The sequence below is a fragment of the Pan paniscus genome, chromosome 12, assembly GCF_029289425.2.
Source record: "Pan paniscus chromosome 12, NHGRI_mPanPan1-v2.0_pri, whole genome shotgun sequence".
NCBI lineage: Eukaryota > Metazoa > Chordata > Mammalia > Primates > Hominidae > Pan > Pan paniscus.
In genome coordinates, this window is record NC_073261.2 from 113962626 (window position 1) to 113985049 (window position 22424).

General features: G+C 38.5%; 1 long non-coding RNA gene across 1 annotated transcript in view; it reads right to left on the reverse strand.

The window, feature by feature from the left end:
• Positions 1–22424, reverse strand: part of LOC130541243 (uncharacterized) — a 573869-nt gene that overhangs the window by 16134 nt on the left and 535311 nt on the right. The window contains exon 5 of the long non-coding RNA XR_008955288.1: positions 10063–10301. This is a non-coding gene — a long non-coding RNA (uncharacterized LOC130541243). The remainder of the gene's footprint in view (positions 1–10062; positions 10302–22424) is intronic.

The following is a 22424-nucleotide window of genomic DNA, read 5'->3' on the forward strand; positions in this document are numbered from 1 at the left end:
CATTGGCGTGGTGGCACAATCTCAGCTCACTGCAGCCTCCACCTCCTGGGTTCAAGCGATTCTCCTGCCTCAGCTTCCCAAGTAGCTGGGACTACAGGCGCCTGCCACCATGCTCGGCTACTTTTTTGTATTTTTAGTAGAGACGAGGTTTCACCGTAATACCCAGAATGGTCTCTATCTCTTGACCTCGTGATCTGCCCGCCTCAGCCTCCCAAAGTGCGGATTCTGTACCTTGAATCATAACTCCATTTTTCTATTTCTAAACTAATACTACACCACACTTTTAAAATTATTATAGTAAATCTTGATTTTTTTTTTCTTTAGGCTAGGGCAAGTGCTTCCACTTTATTTTCATTCAAATATAAATGACTGTTCTTGGCTATTCTATGTATGCCTTTTGGGATCGATGTATCAGGTTATACAAAATGATTATTGGAAATTCAAAAAATAATAGTGTTATTGGAGTACAATTTATACGTTATAAAATTCACCCTTTTGATTTATAACACTCAGTATTCTTTTGGCATATTCACAGACTTGTGCAATCGTTACTACTATTTAATTTTAAAATATTTTCATACCCCTAAAAGAAACCCTGTACCCATTAGCAGTCCCACTCCATTCTACCCACCCCCGGACCCTGACAACTTCTTATTTACTTTATGCCTTTATGGATTTGCCTATTCTTCACATTTCATATAATGGAATCACAAGATACATGGTTTTTTGTGCCTGGCTTCTTTCACTTCACATCATACTTTTCAAATTCTGCTGTAGCATATGTCCGTACTCTGTTACTTTCTATCACTGGGTAATATTCCACTAGGTATATGTACCACGTTTTATTTATCCATTTAGTCACCTGATAGGCATTTGGTTGTTTACACTTTGGGGCTATTACGAATGATGCTGCTATGAACATTTGTTATGAGTTTCTATGAATGTACGTTTTCAAGTACCTTGGGCATACACCTAGGAGTGGAATTGTTTGTCATATGGTAGCTCTATGTCTAACTTTCTGAGTGCACCAAACTGGTTCACCTGTCGGATTGTCTCTATCAGTTGTCTTTTCTCTTAAGAATTGATCACATTTTCCTCATTCTTTTTATGCCAAGTACTTCTGGATTACAACCCAAGGCACTTGATACCCATATAACAAGATACGCAGAGCACATTCTGCATATTTAAATCATGTGCTAGGGAGCGGTGTTGGATTGGGTTGCAGGCTGGATTCTCTTACATTTCTCTGAAGAGTGTGGATTATCTTTTAAGCAGATTTAACTTGGTTGGAATCAAGCAGGTTTCCCTTGATTGAACTCAAATAGAAAATTCTGCCTTTTGCAATTCAGCTGTATTTTGTCCCATATATGCATGCTTCAAGAATCAGCAACACACTTAGGAAGTGTTTATATGCAAAAATCAGTTTCAATTTTATTTTTGGTCTTTCTGTTTCCTGAAAAACAAAAACAGACCTGAAAAACATATAACATATTTTAATACTTGTTAATGCTGAATGGTGGACAGATGCATATGACTATGCTTTTATCTTAGTTATTTTTAAATAAATCCAGTAAATATTGATTGTTCGCATCCTGAAATGTAGCAGAATTTAGAAAGTAGTTAGTTTTCAATTATAATGTTGACCTTTGATTTACTTCTTAGCAAGAAAAGGAATTAACTCTTTACTATAATTAGTATTTCTAAAATTGGTAATTTTTTTGAATTTTTCTGATATTTCTAAGCTAAACTTCACTTTGCTGCACACATATATTACACACAACTACATATATGTATAGATATATATTCATGTGTATTTAATATATATTTTATGTAGTATATTTGTAAATATATATAATTTGCTTATATGTACATATTTATATCTGTAGATATACATAAGTATATTATATATACATTTCTATGTATATGTGTACGCATGTGTCTTATATTTGAATATATATCATTTTAAAATATAATACACTATAGAATTAGAGTTTTGAATTTTATTTGGATTTTTATGTAGATGTTCATATGTGGCATTCATCAGTCATTTTCTCATTGCGGTCATTTTCAGATTTGGGGTTTAACCTCATGCTGGCTTGGTAAAAAGTATCTGAAAATTTTTCTTCTCTTGGCTGGAAGAATTTAAACACGCTGAAGTGACATAGTATTCAAAAATATAAAAGTAATTTTCCTGTGCAACACCTTCTTATCATGTGCTGTGATGTGTGAGTATGGGTGTGTATGAGGCAGGGGAATTGTCCCATACTCCCTTATTTAAAAAACTGTGGCATTTGTTTGTTTGAGTTGATGAGATCATTTTTGAAATGCATTTCTGTCCTTGATATTTTCCTGGAAATTCATCCATTTTGTGTGTTCACAAACTTATTTTACACTGAATTTAGTGATGCTACCACTTGGCAGCAATTGGCAATATTGTATGTGTTTTCTCTTTAACCAAACTATTTCATTTACCTTAAAATAATCCCTCCACATGTTCTCAAAAAAAAGGTAATGAAAAAGCATGTTTGATAATGCATTTAGCAATATAACATAGCATGACACTATTTCTGTAATTGTTAAAAGATCTAATGGTTTCAAATATATTTCTCAAGTACAAATAGATATGTTGTTCATGGACATATGTATGTTAATTTATAATTTGGTTCAACAGATATACACAAGTTCTTCACAGTGTCTGTCTCAGAGAAGAGTGAAAGGGGGGGGCAGATGGAGAATGTGATTAATCTGTTATGTTTTCTTTCTTTCTTTCTTTCAAAATGTCTTGAAATAAATATAACACAATGTGAAACTGTCAATTCAGGGTAATAGATACCTAGCAGTTTCTCACCTTATTCTTCATACTAATCTGTATTTGTGATTTTTTTTCTCAACAAAAAACAAGCAAAGTAAATAACCAGAAAGAAGGACATGAAAAGCCCATTCCTATTCTACCACCTTCACTCATTCATACTGCCCAAGGAGCAGTCACTGTTCATGTCACTCCTCCAGATCTTAGCCTATGCACAGAGACATGTGCATTTCATCTCATTCAAAAAGATCAAGGTTTGTAGGGAACATTTGTTTCTGTTTTGTTTTAATTTGCATTTCCTTTTTCAAAACTTAGAAAGATTTTGCATCATTGGTTTTTTAGGATTTACCTTTTTACAAAAATGAACTTTTCCAATAAACCTGCCATTTTTTGACCTACCACTGTGAACATAGGGAAATACGAAACTTACACATTCTCTTTTCCCTCCCTACTTCCTATTTGTTTTAAAACATTTTTCCAGGGTCCATCAGAGTTATATAGTTGTTTTTATTCATAATGAAAAAAATCTTCTTTTCTGTTTTAAAATATATATTTTACATAACCATAATTTCCTCAATTATTTCACTTTGGTTTTATATTTAAATGGATTTAGTACTTACTGCCAGTCCTTTCATAGAAGGTCTTTCTATTCCATTAGTTCAATTTTTTTGCTATGGAAATTTCTTGTTTTCATCGGTGAGCTTTTTCAAAAAGGTTTCAGTTTCTGTATCCTAGCAATTTTTAGGATGCCTCTCGATTTCCTTTATACCTGAATGACTATCAGTCTGTCTATAACATTCACAGATCATACATATTTCCACCCCACGAGCCTCCGCTGGAATTCCTGCATTGTCTTCTGGCACTAACTGATGCAGTGTAGAAGTTTGAATGCAATGCAACTTTTGTTTTTTTTTTTTCCTCTTACAGGATTCTTTCTTCCCCCGATAATGTTCAGGAACTTTGCCAAGATACAAACAATAGCTGATACTTGAAAAGAATATCCTCTGTACCAGTAACTCACCGAAGTACATGACATATATTACCTCATTTCATTCCCATTCACAACAAACCATGAAGCTGGGATTTTTAATAGTCACACTTTGCAGATTAAAAAATCAGCCTGACAAACCCGCCCAGAGTCACAGCTACTAAAGAATGGAGCTAAGATTCATGTCAGATCAAGGGATCTCTTTTACTCCATTTACATACGTGGATGTAAAAGCTTCTCATGTTTGAAGGTTTGGCAAATGTTTCATTTCAGGAAATATTTTTCTGTATCTCTGAGTGTTCTTTATCTGTTCCATTATTTTCTCTTCTCCATCTCAAGGACACAGATGCTTACATGCTGCTCCTTTGATGCATAACTTCCGTATCTGCCATCTTCATTGAAATTGTTGTCATCCTGCCATGCTTTCTAATGACAATCTTCATGATTATTTCAATCCTCTCTTCCATAACACAGTTGATTTTCAACTGGCATCTTCTCTTTTCCTTACCCTCTAAAGCATGTTTATTAATCTGCAGTGCTGTTGCTTGATCTTCAAATACTTTCACTACTTTTGCAAATTAATTCGGTGGTGTTATATTTTATATCTATATTTTTATTTATATCAATCTGTTCATTATTTTCATTGTAGTTTTGGTGTTTTTATAAGTTCTTCTCAGAAAGTGTTTTATCAGAATATTTATTCTATTACTTGGTGTATACCTTCTTCTAGAATAAATTCTTCTTTTCTATTTTATATGCTAGCTTGCTTTCTTCTCCTCCTCCTTCTCCTTTTTTCTTTTCCTTCATAATTGTTAAGAGTGCCATGACTCTTTTTTTCATTTTGCTCATCTTTGATATTAGCCCCTCTATGTGGGCACTTTCTTTGTGCATATATAGCATATACAAATTATTCTTGCTTACCCACCTATCTTAGTGAAGGCTTATTTGTTTATTCCACTAGAGGTTCAGCTTGTGACTTGGTTACTGCTGATGTCTGTTTGCAGGTGTCTGTTTTCTTAAGGGGCCTCAGATGCAGTTGTGACTATTTTGATTTGTTGTTTTCTGCTCAATTTCATGTAATTTTATTATTATTATAGAGTTTATTATGAGTACTCCAAGGTGTATCCTTCTTAGGTGAGTAGAGATATTATGTTTATATTGGATTTTCTGCTATGTAGACATCACTTTATAGCTACTACAGTTTCACATTGCCATCCTCCTGAGCTATTCTATGCTGTTATCCCTCTTCTGACCAAGCCAGAGGTGGGGAAAATGAGTGAAATTTATTATTTAAACAAGGTGCTATAGGAAGAAAGACCATATACAGGTCTTTTTTTTTTTTTTAACCTCCTTTCACATTATTCCCTTTGTCAAGGGACAACCAAATTGCCTCAAGACTTTGTCTTATCTTGATATTGTTTATTACTGGAAATAATTAGTTGTGCTCAATCTATGCCTCTACTCCCTCATCCTTGAGGTGTAGGGGAAGATTGATGAGCATTAACAGATTTTCCCTTCGTTGAAAAATTTTTCATCTATGATGTTGGGAAGAGGCTTCTATTATGAAAGAGACATTTTATAAAATTACCCAGGATGGCCTTCCAAACTGGAGAGAATTTTATGCAGTTTTGCCTATAGATGTCTTCTCAGACACTTCTCAGACAAGAATTTGTGTACTATTTTCTAGATTCCTCTCTCTGTTTCTAGATTATCTTTTTCAAAATGAATAATAATTTTTGCTCCATTTATTTTTGTATTGTTCTTGGAGAATTAATTTTTAAAATAATGTTGCTGATTTCTGTTTATTTCATTAGGTTTTGGGTAGGGACATTGAGGATTCTGCTTTGTATCATTCTGTTTTCCCAGAACTCCCCATCGGTTTTCCTCCTGCCTCCAAAGTCAGTGTCAGCTCACTTATATCTGATTTCTGTATTTTCATACAAAATATTCAAATAACTCCCCTTAGTATGGTTTTCTCTCTTACAAGTTATAATCCATGCTTTGTTTCTTTGCTTGTTTCATTTTCATTTTGTTGTGCAATCTCTCTTCCCTGGATAGCCATCTTTCTTGCTTACTTACTAAACATTGATTTGATCACAATGTTTTTAGCTTAACCATTCCCTCTTTATTTTTTTACAGTCTATCTTTGTGTCCCAGTTATCTATTGCTGCATATAAATTAACCCAAACTCAGTGATTTTAAAATAACAATAATGACATTCTTATTTTTCTCGCATCTCTGCAGGATGACTGGGCTCAGGTAGGTGGTCCTCACCCAAGGTCTCTCATTTTGTGATAGTCAGACAGTGGATAAGGCTGTAGTTACCTGAGGGTTTTGCCCAGTCATATGTCTGGCTGGACTGGGAAGACTCAAAAATCCAGGGAGAATAGCAGCTGGAGCTCCTTAGGCATCTTTCTCTATCACCAGCTGGCCTTGCCATGCTATTTCTCCAGCATGGTGATGTTAAGAGCAAGGCAGTGACAAAGTCCTGATCAATTTCAAGGTCAAGGGTAAATAGGCTCCACCTCTTGACTGAGGGATGAGAAAGTTCTAGAAGAGCATGATGTGGCCATTTTCTGAACAAACAACAATTGGTGAGAGTCTTCTCTGGCCACAATAATCTACTTTCCTTACACATTAAAAATACACTAACCCTTACCTCCAAGACCTCCTAAAGCCTTATTTCATGATGGGATCAGGATGAGGCCTTAGAGCCAGAATTTTATCATCTCAATTAGTTCCAGGTATAATGAGGCTCCTAGAGTGCACTTCCTCAACTACAGTTCCTCAAGAATGTCTCCTCTTGATGTAAAGACTTACAATTTTCAGATCACAAGAGAAAAGTTACCCTCCACCTTCCCTCTCTACACTTATCACAGACAAGTTCAACAAGCATAGGATAACCACTATAGACATTCCCTTTCAAAGGGGGAATACTGCGGTGCACATAGAAGTTGCTGGTCTGTAGCTTTCCTGAAATCAACCCTGGCACATGTTGTCAGCTTTTTTAAACAGCTTTACAAAGAACTGTAGATATTTAATATGTAGAATTTGATGAGTTTGTAAGTATGTAAACACTGAGGATACCATCTCTACAATGAAGTTAATAGACACATCCAACACCTCCCAATGTTTCCTTGTGTCCCTATGTTTTGAGGTCTTTTATGTGTGCCTGTGGCAAAAACACTTAACATGAGTTCTAGCCTTTTAACAAATTTTAAAGTACATAGGACCTTGTTAACTATAGGCACTGTGTTGTACAACATATCTCTAGAACTTCTTCATCTAGCTAAGATTTTAAACCCATTGAAAAACAAATTCCTGTTTTCTCCATCCCCTTAACCCCTGGCAACCACTACTGTATTCTTATTTCTGTAAGTTTTACTATTATACACATTTTATAAAAGTGGAATCTTACAGTATTTGTCCTTCTGTGACTGTCTTATTTCACTTACCATAATGTCCTGCAGTTTCATGTTGTCAGAAATAGCAGGATTCAGGATTTCCTTCTTTTTTTAAGTCCGAATAATATTCCATTGTGTGTATATGCCACATTTCCTTCATCTATTCGTCTGTCAATGGACACAGGTTATTTCCATATCTTGGCTCTTGTGAATAATGCTGCAATGAACATAGGGGTTCAGATATCTCTTCAAGATCCTGATTTCAATTCTTTGGAATATGTAACCAGATGGAAGATTACTAGATCATATGGTAGTTCTATTTTTAATTTTTGAGAAACTTCAACACCGTTTTCCTTAGTGGCTATACCATTTTGCATTCACATCAACAGCGTACGAGGGTTCCAAATTTTCCACATCTGCACTACACTCGTTAACTTCTGTTTCTTATTTTGAAATTAACCATACTAACAGGTGTGAGGTAATATGTCATTGCGGTTTTGACTTTCATTTCCCTGAAATTTCTGATTTCAAAATTTCAAAATATATTAAAGGCTCCAGAAATTAGTCTGATACTGGCATAAAGACAGACACGTAGCTGCATCGAACAGAACAGAGAGCCCAGAAATAAATCCACGCATGTATGGTTTGACCTTGGTACTTTTTGACGAAGTACCAAGAATATATAATGGAGAATGGATAGTCTCTAACAAATAGTGCCGGGAACACTGTAATTAATATATTCACCCTGTTTTATAGTTGTTTGAAATGAAAGAGCTAATCTGATGCTAATTATTCCATCATGGCTTAAGAGTTTTTAGTTTTTAATCATAAATGTGTTTTAAATTTTATTGAATGCATTCTTTTTTACCTATAAAGGTTATCTTGTGACCTTTAAAAAATAAATAAAAATAAAATTGAACCATCACTTTATACTACACACAAAAAGCAACTCAAAATGTTTTAAAGACTTAAATGCAAGACCTGAAACTGTAAAATTAAAAAAAAGAAAAAAAACCCACAGGGGACCAGGCACTGTGGCTCATGCCTGTAATTCCAACACTTTGGGAGGCCGAGGTGGGTGGATCACTTGAGATCAGCAGTTTGAGATCAGCCTGGCCAACATGGTGAAACCCTGTGTCTTTAAAAATAGAAAAATTAGCCAGGTGTGGTGGTGGGCACCTGTAATCCCAGCTACTTGGGAGGCTGAGGCACAAGAATCACTTGAACCTGGGAGGCAGAGTTTGCAGGGAGCCAAGATTGTGCCACTGATTTCCAGCCTGGGCGATAGAGTGAGATTCAGTCTCAAAAAAAAAAAAAAAAAAAAAAGGAAAAAATCATCTTAACATTAGTCTTGGCAATGATTTCTTGGATGTGACACAAAAAGCATAGGCAATACAAACAAAACTGACAAGTGCAACTACATCAGATTCAAAATGTTCTGTATAGCAAAGAAAAGAGTCACCAGAATAAAAAGGCAACATACAGAATGGGAGAAAATGTCTTCGAATCATATATCTGAGAAGGGGTTTAATTTTCAAAATATATACGAAATTCCTATAACTCAGTAGCAAAACCAACAAAACAACCCCAAATACCTCAATGAAAAATTTAAAAAATGAACAGAGGACCTAAACAGACATTTCTCCAAAGAGGCATACTCATGGCCAACAGGTATCTGAAAGCAAGTTGTCAGTTGTTAATCAGAGCTTAGCTCTAATGTCTGGAAATCATTCCCATGGTATATAGCTCTGAAAAATGTAGCACATGTACCCAACTTTGTAGTTTTTCAGCCTGCTTCCCGCCTATAGAAGCAAAAGATTCTGATATCTCTTTGTATTTTCTTAGTTTTGATAGCCCTTTCACTGTAAGCTAATAAATTTCCTTTAGAAACATTCTGGGTTTTCAGTGAATCAATTTATAATTCACTCCATTAGATCCAAGCCACTCCACAATTTCTTCAAGATAATTCTTTCTGTGCCATGGATTCCCTTGGGGAACGCTGTGGGACAATGATCTTAACATTCTCAGAAAAACTGTTGGTTAACGAATAGAATCTTCAAGTCATGCCCTCAAGATCTTTAGAAGGATTTCTGTCTATTGAAAGGGTCTATTAGGCAACACCTTAAATTGCTCTGTGGACTTAACAAAGTGTTTTACTTTGATACCCTTAGCATCTCCCTTACATCATATTTTCCTAAAATTATAAATTTGTCTCCTTTCCAGAAGTCATTTCTGAATTTCAGCATTGTTTGGCCACTGGTGGGGCTCGGCACAAGAAAAAGTTTTATTTCAAAACCTGGCAGGTCCTAGCTCTTTTATATTTAACAGTTCTTTCTTTAGATTTTCTATCTCCTTTCGCCTTTTACTATATTTAATAAGAAGAAGCCACATAGCACTATCAACACTCCACCTAGAAATCTTGGCTGGATCATCCAAGGCATGAGATAGACTGCCTATTTTCCACCTTACAGCTGGAAGTAGTGATGTTAAACTTTCTACCACTCTGTAAGAAAGTCTCCTTTCTTCCAACTCCTAATCGCCTTATTCTCACTTCCTTTGAAGTCTTTCCTGATAATCTCTTTGGGGTTCATTAAGCTCCCACTGTTTTTCTAAGGCTTTTTCAATGTTTGCATCATCCCTTAATCCTAAAGTCCCTTAGTTACTTAGTCCCAAAGCCACTGCCTCATGTCTCAGATTCTGTTAGAGCAACACTTCACTTACAGGTATCAGTAGGTTTTCCAGCGACCTGTTGCTGAATAACAAGTTGCCCTATACCGTAGGGGCCTTAAACAACAGTATTCATTTTATTATTATTTCTCACATTTCTGGCGGTTGACTGGACTCAGTGCAAAAGTTCTTACCCAATGCCTTTTATGTAGGTATCAACCCGTGCAGCTGGCACTTGAATCTTCTGAGTATTTGCTCCCTCTCCTGTATGGTGGCATTGCTGGGAGATTCAAATTGCTGGGGCCCAGGATTGGCTGGAGTCCTTGGAAGTCTCTCTCGGTCTCTATGTGGTCTCCCAATTGGCCTTTCCAGCATGACAGCTTCAGGATAGCTGCAGGATTTGCTGGAATTCTTATGTGGTAGATGAAGGCTCCTAAAATAGAGACAAACACAGAGAAAGAGAGAGTAAAAGAGAGGGAGAGAGAGAAGGAGGCTAAAACTGTAGTACCTTTTCGAATCCAGCTTTAGAAGCTCCCTGTGTCCCTTCTGCCACGCCTCTTTGTTGGGCCAGCCATTAAGACCTGTCAAGACTCATGGTGTGGGTAAATCTGCTCTGCTTCTTGATCACAAAATTCTGGAAACCATGTGGGACCAGAATTATTACTATGGAGACTACAATCTGCCACACTGAGTGCTAACTATTATTTCAAGCATTCAACGTTTCTAGGAGTGAAACACTGTGATGTTGTCAGGCGTTTGAACCAGAGTGACTCCATCTTGAGTAGGGGGTAGGTAAAATAAGGCTGAAACCTACTGGGCTGCATTCCCAGTTAGGCATTCTAAGTCACAGGATGAGATAGGAGACTGGCATAAGACACAGGTCACAAAGGCCTTGCTGATAAAACAGGTTGCAGTAAAGAAACTGGCTAAAACCCACCAAAACCAAAATGGCCATGAGAGTGACCTCTGGTCATCCTCACTGCTACACTCTTACTAGCGCCATGACAGTTTACAAATGCTATGGCAATGTCATGAAGTTACCCTATCTGGTCCAAAATGGGGAGGCATGAATAATCCACCCTTTGTTTATCATATCATCAAGAAATAACCATAAAAATAGGCAACCAACAGCTCTCAGGGCTGCTGTGTCTATAGAGTAGCCCATTCTTTTATTCCTTTGCTTTCCTAATAAACTGGCTTTCAGTTTTCGCTGTGGACTTGCCCTGAATTCTTTCTTGCATGAGATCAAAGAACCCTCTCTTGGGGTCTGGATCCAGACCTCTTCCAGTAACAATGTAAGCAGATGCAGAGTGAGGATCAAGAGGATACAATAAGCCACATCCTGAAAAATAAGGATGAGCTTGAGACCCTCTCAGGTGGGAGTTAGAAACTCCAGAGCAAGGATCACAGGTATAAAGACTTTGTAGTTTAGAAAGCTTTGCCACTCCCTCTGGTATGTTAGTTCTGCAGCTCTTCACCATTGCCGATGACCCTTACATGTGACTTCATGAGCAACCTGGAGGAGTGTTAGCTGCAGACTGATTCCACACTGCAGATATTTACAAGGACGAAAACTCAAAGGAGTTCATGAGAGGTGTCTGCTCTCAGAGGAAGTGCAAACAGCAAAGTCCTGGGTCCTGTAGCAAGAAACATGCAGAATGGTGGATGGCCTGGGACAGCCACACAGCAGCTAGCCCTTGTTGACTCATAGGTCAGGCTCTTCCGTAGTGTGGTTTAATATTTAGGGCAAGCCTGTGAGGTAGCTCTCTGCATCATTGGTGAGGAAATGGAGACTTCCATGATTTTATTAACTTTATACAGCTTTAAGTCAAGAAACTAGGACACAAAACCACGTAAGTCTGTCTCCAAAGTCTACAACTTTTCACAGCGGTGTACTGGGACAGGTGACTGAGAGGACCACATGCAACCCCACTTATCAGGGACATGTTTTTTCCTCTCTGGAAATGACAGATCAAAGATTACAAAGGCTGAGAGATATTGGCCTGAGGAGTGGGACATTCACTTAGCTCCTTATTTTCTGTAAACACTTATAAATTGAACTAACATTTTTCCAAATATTCTCCTGTAAAGGGCAGGTAGATCGTTTCTGCTATTGATTGTCTTATTTATAGCTAACAAAATGCATACATTAGTTAGGAGAGAGGAATGAAAATAGTCTGTCAATTACTTTTGTGCTCACAAACTATGCTAGACATTTCAAGTTCTTCATTCAAAATTCCATAGCATCTGTTTAAGATAGTAGCTACTTACTTCATCTCACAGGTGTGACACTAAGGCTTAGAAAGGTGAAGCATCTCGCCAATGTCACATAGGTAGTAACTGGAAGAATCAAAGCTTAATCCAAAGTTGCTTGGCTGCAAACTTATTTTTGGGTTTTCAAATGTGCACTAAAAGCACTGGCTAGGCTGGCTGGGGAGAAACCGAAGAAGAGGAACTCATGTAGAACAGGGAAACTATTGGACCAGCCAAAGCTGCTTAACCTTTTCTGCTGTAATAAAATGTTCAAGGGTACCATGGCCTTAGTCAGCGGCACCTAAATCCACTCTTACGAAGCTGTGATTCTGTGACATGCTTGATAGACACTTATCTGAGTCTATCAATTAAAGCTTCAACAACCTCTGTCCAGATGTATTTTCATCTATAGTTTTAAGACATTATTATTTAATGTCAGTCTTTTTTCCTGTAAATGTGTACACCATGCTAAGTGCTTTACATACTTAGCATCGGTCAATCTTCACAACAGCTCTGTTGTGGCTTGTTATCCTCATCCAACAGATGTGAAAACCAAGGATCCTTCCAAGCTTGCACAGCCAATTTTGGTGGAACCACAATTAAGATGCAAGTTGGTTTAACTCTGAAACCTGTGTTTCTTCATGAAATTGTGCCACGATTTCATTAGGAGAAGCCCTCTTGCAGGCCCCTTTTGTATTTAACGAATAATCCATACTTCACGGTTTCTGCTGCTTTTCTTTTCCTGGAGGATTTTATTAAGAAATCCATTTGTCTTCGCGCCCTGGGAGCTGCTTCCTCCTGCTGTCTGACTCAGGCTTTTCAGCCTATTTGCACCTCAAATCCCTCATTAGGGAATCCAGGCTGGGGAGAGTTCTAGGCACAGTTTAAAAGGTTTTGCTCCCCCCACCCTGCCCGCCCACCCCTTCCTATTTTTGCTTTTATTTTTAACTGCACTTCTTTCTGACAGGAACTCTGTTTGTCCTGACTTGAGTCTGATGTTATGAGTCACCGGGGAGATATAATATGCTGATTGCTGAACCAGGTTATTATTTTTTCTTTTTCTATGACTCATTCTCTTCAAAATCTCTAATTTATGATAAAAGTCAGTAAGACGTAAGCGCAGAAAATGTTCCTAATGGGCTGTCTTATTAGGTTTGGGCCCACTTTGTCTAGTTTAACTCTTGAGATGAACAATGTAGTTCAGTGTCCCCCTTAGAAAGATCTGGGGCCGGTGGGCCATAGCTCCTCCCACACCACTGCCAGGCAGGGCAATGAGCAGTGCTGGGGCTCCACTCATAGGAAGAGTTCAACCTGTGGACCCAGTTGAAAGAAGAGAAAGCTTCTGATGAGATACTACTAGTGCTGCGCACATATGTGCATCACAAGGACATAGAGCCAGAAAAACCTATCTTGCTTTACAGTGTTTCTAATGAAGGAACGTTATAAGTCATCATCCCCTTAAAATGCCACCCCAAAATGGGGCAAACGCATATGCAAAATACAAACATAGCTCACAAGATGACAGTGTAAACTAAGAAAATCTACTCAGACGTAGAAAGAGATGGGGATTTTTTATGATCCACATTGTTATGTAAACAGAGTCAGACTGTTAGACCAGGACAAGATTTTCAAGGTCTCATTCAATGCACAACCACTTTTCATAGCCCCTTGGACAGATGCAGCCAGTAATGGGGAGCTCCCTGTATTCTCAACTATTTAACCATTTGAAGTTCATTGGTGAATAATTGAACACTTACCCTGTGCCCGGATGTCTCCTAGGAACCAGAGACGCAAATGTGATAATGATGTCTCTAAACTGCCCTGGTCTTAGGAGGACAAACTCCTGACTCTTCTTCAGCAACCCCTGCTGTGTCCCTTCTTAACCTTGCCCAAGCCTGTTTAACCTGCGCCAGAGCCACAGCGTGAGGCTGAGGCAGCTTCTAAGCTGCTATAGATGTGGCCTTTAGTCCCCTGGGTTGCTCTTTTGTGTCAGCCTCTGCCTGGTGACACAGCTTGTCAGTGCCACTGCTTGGGATCTGCCGCAGTGCAGCAGCTGGAATGAATCACACGCCTCTTCCAATTTCAGTGGTCTTCTGTTGTTATGGACTGAGTTCTGTCCCCCTAAAATCCGCATGTGGAAGTAGTCATAACCCAATGTGACTGTATTTAAAGATAAGGTCTTTAAGGAGATAATTAAGCTTATTTAATTTTTTATTCATGTAAGTTTACAGGATATAAGTGTAATTTCTTTGCATGTATAGATTACATAGTGGTCAAGTCAAGGCTTTTAGGGTACCCATTGCCTGAATAGCATACACTGTACCATTAAGTAATTTCCCATCATCTACCAATTTAATTAAGTTTAAATGCTGTCAAAAGAGTGGGAAGCTAATCCGATGAGACCTGTGTCCTTATTAAAAGAGGAAGAGACACCAGGAATCTGCAAACAAGGATGAAAGGTCACATAAGGACACAGTGAGAAGGTGACCATCTGCAAGCCAGGAAGAAGCCAACCCTGCTTCACCTTCATCTTCAACTTTTATACTCTAGAACTATGAAAAGATTAATCAAGTCACTCAATTTGTGGTATTCTTTTCCAGCATCCCACGGGGGACTACCACACCTCTTTATCATCATTCTCTTGTCCAACAGAAACTCTTTTCGGGGAGATAAATGTTTTGGTCTTGGCCATCAGGCCAGGTTCCATCTTACTCCATCTAGCACCAAATGGACATCCATGTTGTTTGTTTTGATTTGGTGCAAAAGTAATGGTGGTTTTTGCATTGTGCAATTTGATCTTTGATATTGGAATACATTCTTAAACAAATGTGGTTATGTTACACATCATTCTAACGTGCATTTCTCGCTTTATGTTTTTTTGCTAATGACTTATTACTTGCTGTTTATATTTATTTGACTATGAAAATTATGTTAGACAAAAAGCAAATTCGAGAGATTTTATTTGAGTTCAAAATGGGTTGTAAAGCATCAGAGACAACTTGCAACATCAATAACACATTTGGCCCAGGATCTGCTAATGAATGTACAGTGCAGTGGTGGTTCGAGAAGTTTTGCAAAGGAGACGAGATCCTTGAAGATGAGGAGTGTAGTGGCCGGTCATCGCAAGCTGACAACAGCCAATTGAGAGCAATCATCAAAGCTCATCCTCTTATAACTACATGAGAAGTTGCTGAAGAACTCAACCACGACCATTCTGCGATTGTTCAGCATTTGAAGCAAATTGGAAAGGTGAAAAACCTTGGCAAGTGAGTGCCTCACGAGTTGAGTGAAAATGTAAAAAATCATTATTTTGAAGCATTGTCTTATTCTACACAAAAACAACAAACCATTTCTCAATCGGATTGTGACATGTGACAAAAAGTGAATTTTATTTGACAACCAGCAATGACCAGCTCAGTGGTTGGACAGAGAAGAAGCTCCAAAGCACTTCCCAAAGCCAAACTTGCACCAAAAAAAGGTCATGGTCACTATTTGCTGGTCTGCTGCTGGTCTGATCCACTACAGCTTTCTGAATCCCGGCAAAACCATTACATCCGAGAAGTATGATCAGCAAATCAGTGAGATGCACCGAAAACTGCAATGCCTGCAGCCAGCACTGGTCAACAGAAAGGGCCCAATTCTTCTCCATGAAAATGCCGGACCACACATCGGACAACCAACACTTCAAAAGTTGAACGAATTGGGCTATGAGGCTCTGCTTCATCCACCATATTCAACTGACCTCTCCCAGTAAACTACCACTTCTTCAAGCGTCTTGATGACTTTTTGCCAGGAAAATGCTTCCACAACCAGCAGGATGCAGAAAATGCTTTCCAAGAGTTTGTTGAATCCCAAAGCGTGGATTTTTACACTACAGGAATAAACAAATTTCTTATTGGTAAAAAGTTGTTGATTGTAATGGCTCCCATTTTGATTAATAAAGATGTGTTTGAGCCTAGTTATAATGATTTAAAATTCATGATCCGAAACAGCAATTATTTTTGTACCAACCTAGTAACCGTGGTTTTTAGTACCAAAGACAAATCTGTCTTTCTTGTCTCTTCCTTTTTGTTAGTTCCGCTTTTATTCAGCCACCAAAGATCTTTTCTTAGTATTCCTCTTTCTGACTTCAGAAATCACTATTTCTTCCATCTTTTTGCCAAAAGACGTTTGTTTTCAATTTTTATGAGCAGACTTGAAATAGCTTTGCATTTTTCTTCAAAGATATCATGACCCCTAACCTCCCCAACCAAAAGAAAAAGCTTCCGGGCCTGGCGCGGTGGCTCACGCCTGTAATCCCAGCACTTTGGGAGGCCGAGGCAAGCAGATCACGAGATCAGGAGATCAAGACCATCCTGGTTAACACGGTGAAACCCCGTCTCTACTAAAAATACAAAAAATTAGCCGGGCATGGTGGCGGGCGCCTGTAGTCCCAGCTACTGGGGAGCCTGAGGCAGGAGAATGGAGTGAACCCAGGAGGCGGAGCTTGCAGTGAGCCTAGATAGCGCCACTGTACTCCAGCCTGGGCGACAGAGTGAGACGACTGTCTCAAAAAAAAAAAAAAAGGAAAAAGCTTTCCTACAGTTCATAGTTTAATGATGGAGACACCTGTAGAAAAACGTTCAAAGGATGAGCCAAGGAGGGCTATACAGGGCAAGTGACTTCTTCTGTCTGGTGGCATTCAAGCAGATTTCACAGTGAGAGGGGTAGTTAAGCTGCGCCTTGAAGGGTAGGTGAAAGGTTATGGGTGAAGAAGAGAGGAAAAGGGTCCCAGTAAGGGGAATAGCACGTGAAGCTGCAGGGAGACATAGAAAAGGCACATTTGAGCAAGAGTGAGTGAACTCCTGTGGTTGCAGCCCAGGGTTCTAGATGTGAAGGAAGGGCTGGGGAGGTGGCGCCACGTGGGATGTGATTATGTCGGATTTACCAGCATCTTTAGGACCTGCCCTGCAGGTGTGTGAGGAGCAGTTCCTGAGCTCTCTGAGCTTGTCTTTCTTCTGAAAAAGGCTTGAATAGATGACCAGTGAATGGCATAGTGGTTTTGGCCAGCAGCACTTGGCATTGAGGAGGAAGTTCTGGGTAAGACAGCTTCTTCTCATTCTTTCCATATATGTTTGTGTGTTGATGAAATGGCAGCAAAATTTTTTTGAAAAGTAAACTTCGCTTCTCCTTGAGAGGCTCTCACTGATATTTTTACTGTCTAATCAAGGCACAGTGAGGCAGGCTATGCAACTTTTTCAGATCCCCCACCTGGTAGATAATGGAGCATGAAGTCAGACTCAGATCTTTATGGCTCCAAAGCTGTGCTCCTTCCACCATGCTCCCTTCCTCAAATCGTGGAATGACATTTTTGTAGAAAAATAAACGCAATTCAATACATTGTGCTCATTTGTTTTGCTAACCTTAGGAAAATGTCCAACAGTTGCCTGAATTACTTATGACAAAAACATTTCCACCGCAATCTCCTCCACTCTTTGGAGTGAGTTAAGTGGATTTCTGTAATTACCTTAATGGGTGTATATGTTTTGAAAAACAGCATACATAAGGTGCTTAAGCCAATACCTGTTACAGTATTTGTTCAATAAATGTTGACTATTACTAATATGAATAAATATTATTGTATATATATTCCCAATGTATATATAGATATATGGAAATTTTTTAAAATGCAGTGCTCATAAAGCATTTCTTTTATTCAGCCAATATTGCCTGAGCACCAATATCTTCTAGGCCCTTAGATTGGAGATTACATCTTTGTGGAACTCACAGATGAAGAGGGGCTAGGAATCACTGAGACCTTATTAGCAAAATGCCATGGCAAGTGCTATAATCTTTGATAATTTCTTCAGAGGACAATAATTTTATAATATTTTCTATTAAGAAAAGGGAAAGAGAACTCAAGGTCTTTCCTTTTGCACAGTCGGTTGATTCCTTTAACTTCTGTTACTTTCAAACTCCCTATCAGTAAGGCCATGAAAATGTTTACTGTTGTCAAATTTGGAAAAAAACACATCACATTGATTTCAAAGATATAAGATTTCAAGCCACTTCACATTTTCTTGTGCAGCAACCATTCTTAAAATCTTTGATTAGATAAACTTCATTAACCAGCTTTTTAAGAAGCCTTTGTTGCAATGGCGTATTATGAATTTGCTATTTTGACGATGTCAGTATTTCCAGTCAAGTCAGTAGGAAACTTAAATAGTCACTTTCATAATTATATTTTATCTAATTCCCTTCTGAAAAGAAAACAATGTGGGGTGTTTTAATTGTATATGCTGTATAATTAAGCATATTCTGAGACAGATAGAACTCCTGTTTCAAATTATCTGCTTGCAGTTTTACATGTTTGATGATTGAAAGCATTTTCCACAGATTAGCTTCTGAGCCTTCACATTTCAAAACCTGTGTCTCCTCTGCTCCCCGAACATTTCTGCAGCCTTGGGGCAAGCTTATATTGTGTATCAACCTCTGGCCCTGCTCTTTTTTGTCATGGCACTGGGTGAGTCAACACAGTGGGTGGTAGGAATATTCTAGAAGCCATTTCTACACCAGGATGGTTAGCAATAGCTCAATTGTTCTAGAAGTGACTAGGAGACATAGGAATTCATTTCAATAAACCCAAACTAACCCTAACTGAGGTTCTTCTCAGTTAGATTCTCAAAATGCCGCCCACCTCTGCACCACCACTCAACATGAGGAAAAGTTGGACAGAGAAAAAAAGTGAAATGGAAAAAGGCACAGTCTTAATTGACTACAATTAAAATATCTTACTTTTGCAAATTTTACAAAACTATATGAACATCAAAACCATGGTCAGGGACTTTCTGAGAGCCTTGGAAGGAGCCCACGCACATGGCGGGCTCTGGAGCTGAAGTTTCCTTAAACTCAGGGAAAACACACCCCTGGCTCCATGTCTGGAGCCTTTGCAGGGTGGACAACTAGTTTACATCACTCTGAAAAGCACCGAGTGGGATAACAAAGAACACATGCTAATCCCCAGTCCACAACCTGGGGCACAGATTTTTTTTTTTTTTTAAATCAAAATAGCTCTCTCGTGACCATGAAGGCTGTCAGGGCCTGGATATAGAAGTCGTCTCTGTTTCCATGTACTTTTTGGCACCCAAACTGTTGACTTGTGAGCTGTGGTCATTGAAATGGTCTGTGTCGAGAATAACAACTTTGAACCTTAATCAGTCCACTAGGATGTAGCTAAACCCTCTCCTATAGTTTTTTATCATTGTAATCTGATTAAAAGCAAAGGGAAAAAGAAACTGTGCCTCGGGGGTGGCCCAAGCACACTGTAAAATAAGTTGTCAGCAGGGAAGAATGAATAGAGCTGTAAATATTAGGAAGGCTTGAATGGCTGGAAAGTGGGAGACATGCCTCACTGATGGGCAGAGGTTCAGTTGAACACTCTGAGGAACTGTTTCTTAAAAGTCATGCTCTCCTAAATCTAGTTTCCCTGGAGCTTCATCTCTTACACATCTACAAGCAGGCGGATTTCAAAAAAATAAATATGACCATTTTGCTCCTCTTCCTGAAGACTATCAGTGGTTCTGATGAACCTCGGAATAAAGTCCCAAGGCCTTCAGCTGATACCAGGAGATCTTCATTATCTGGCCTTGGCCGCCAACTCATGGCCTCACTTTCTGGTCATCACCCCCTCTATGCCTGTGTTAGGCACCGTTTTCCAGAGAAACTGGATCAAAAGGATGTGTATGTCTGCATCTGTATCTATATTTATATCATTTACATAAGCTATCTACATCTACGTTTATATATCTATATTATCTATATATCTATATCATCTCTATAACTATATCTATATCTATAGAGAGAGGTTTTCAATGCTCATCACAATTACTTTCCTAGCTCGATACATAATACTGATTTCTGTTGTCGTCCATATCACGTTGCTCCGTAATTTGAGTCTATTGAGGAAAACTGTAAACTTCTCTCAGTCTGCGTCCAGTCAGAAACCACTTTACATGTTTCAAATGGAGGGAATTTAATACAGGGAAGGTGTTATAAAGCCAGAAAAAAATAGAAGAGAAACTAAAGAAGTGGAGGAAGAAAAAGGAAAAAAGGTCTGATTCACCCACCAGCTTAGGCTAACACCCTAGTGCTGGCAGCCACAGTCTACTCCTGCCCTGGGCTGTTGGAGATGCTACCACACCCAATCCTGGATCCTGACTCTACTAAAGGGGCATTGCTTGGGCCAGAGCTGGAGCTGCTAAGCAGGTGCTACTTCCCCTGGGATTACTGGAGCCTGCCATTCCCTATGCTCACTGTCAGCTGTGTCTAGTAACTTCCACACAATCAGAGGCACAAACCCCCAACTTCTTTCCCCAGCCTTGTCATCTCCAGGCAGTGCCCCCTATTGGCTGAATCTAGTGGGAATCCTGCTGACCAGGGCTCTCTGGAAACATAGTTTGCAAACTCCTGGTTTCAGCTCCAGGCAGGTGTGTTTTGTCCTTTGGAGGCCTCCTGAAACCACGGATCCCAAGCATTTTACTGTGGTCTTTGTCTTTCTCTTTGCAGCATCTTCTTCAAAGCAGTGATGAAAGTTTAAATAAGTTAATCTGTTGCCAAGCAACACACTTTTACATTAGCACACTTCTCTTTGCTAGTGGTGGCATTTTTTTTTTTTTTCCATTTCTTCAGTGACAAGGTACTGGCAGGTTTTAAGGAATTATACATACACCTACAATACTGAGAGGGTTTTTTTTCCCCCTTGTCTTCTAAAAATGTGCTGAGTTTTATTACCTTAGATAGAGGCTTCTATGAAGCTAGAGAATGAATTAACATGTCTTCTTTCAAAACCTCATGTGCTTTCAAGAGACATTGGTTGCACATTTTATGGGCTTTTCACTTTTTTTGTTTTGAAAATAAAGTAAACCTGGTGCCTTAGATAAAACCATGAGCTTCTCCACCTTTTCTTTTTCTTTTTTTCAGTGCTTTTCGCTTGAGTATTAATCATTTTCCACATTGGGCTTTTTTCCTTTAGAAAATAATGTTCAAAGCTAACTGATGAATCAGTGATTTTTGGGTACTGCCATTCAGCTGTGATTTAGTCTTTCAATTAGAAAAGTTTTTGTTTATTTTTCATTTAGAGAAATCTATACACACACACACTCACAAGTGTGCATTTCTTCACATCTATATTGTATCTGTATAAATGGAAGAAATGGCCATTTGTTGTTTGTTCTGCTGTAAATAGGTGCTGTTCTCAGCAATTCTCATCCATTGTTATAGCCCCGAATCGGTATTTCATGTTTTTTGCTTAGGTTTTATTGCTGCTGTTTGACAGACGAAAAAACTGAATAGCAGAAAAGTTAAGTAACTTGCCAAAGTCATCGCAGTCATTGATGGAGACAGAAATCAAACTTAGGTGTGTTGTTGCTAAGACAGAGGCTTTGCCACTGGTTGTCACATCATGTCAGCACACACAGTGCATGCCTCATGCTCATGATCATGGTGAAGCTGATCAACTCTAAGATTATCTTATACTCGGAATCTATAAAATATTAACGTGTTTTAGTTTTGCTTGAAGTTATTTTTTATCACTATGATCCTAACCAAAATACTTTCACATGCACAATTATAGCACAATGATAAGTCTCCAGAAATGGAAGGATGAATCTATGAACAATCACTCAAAAATTATCATCCTTGTTACAGTATAGAAGAGCAGTAGTCTCAAGCTGGCTCTATGTGCTTTGTGAGCATATTTTAAAGACATGGTATTGAGCTATGGCAGCATGTTCATCCATACGATTGGTCTCTCAATTGGATAGTTTGACCTGACTTTCCAAAAAACACACATACAAAAAGTTGTATTCTATTGTCTTTAATATCTGCACATTAGCTAAAAATAATACTATGTTTATTTTCACCATATCTCCTCTCTGCAATTTTTTGCTTTGTTTACACAACTGTACATTTTAAGAGCAATAGTTAAAATGGTAGCGAGCATTTTTTTCCCCATTAGTTTGCTTACTGGGCTGACCAAGACTCAGGAGAAGGGAAAGCAAGACCATCTTTTGGTTAAGTATATTAGGATTTTCCAAACAAAAATACTAATCTTGCTATCTATTGCTACCTATGACCACCACAACCTTATTGAAACCATGTACCATTGCCTCTTAAAATAGTTTTCTCTATGTGATATTTGTTTCCATATATTAAAATGTTAGCACCCTTGGTGATATAAATCTTAGCTATCAACTGGTTAAACTCTGAGAGGGAAGTTGCTGAATAGTTTTACATGGAGACAGTATAAGAAGAAAGGGTTATTGTC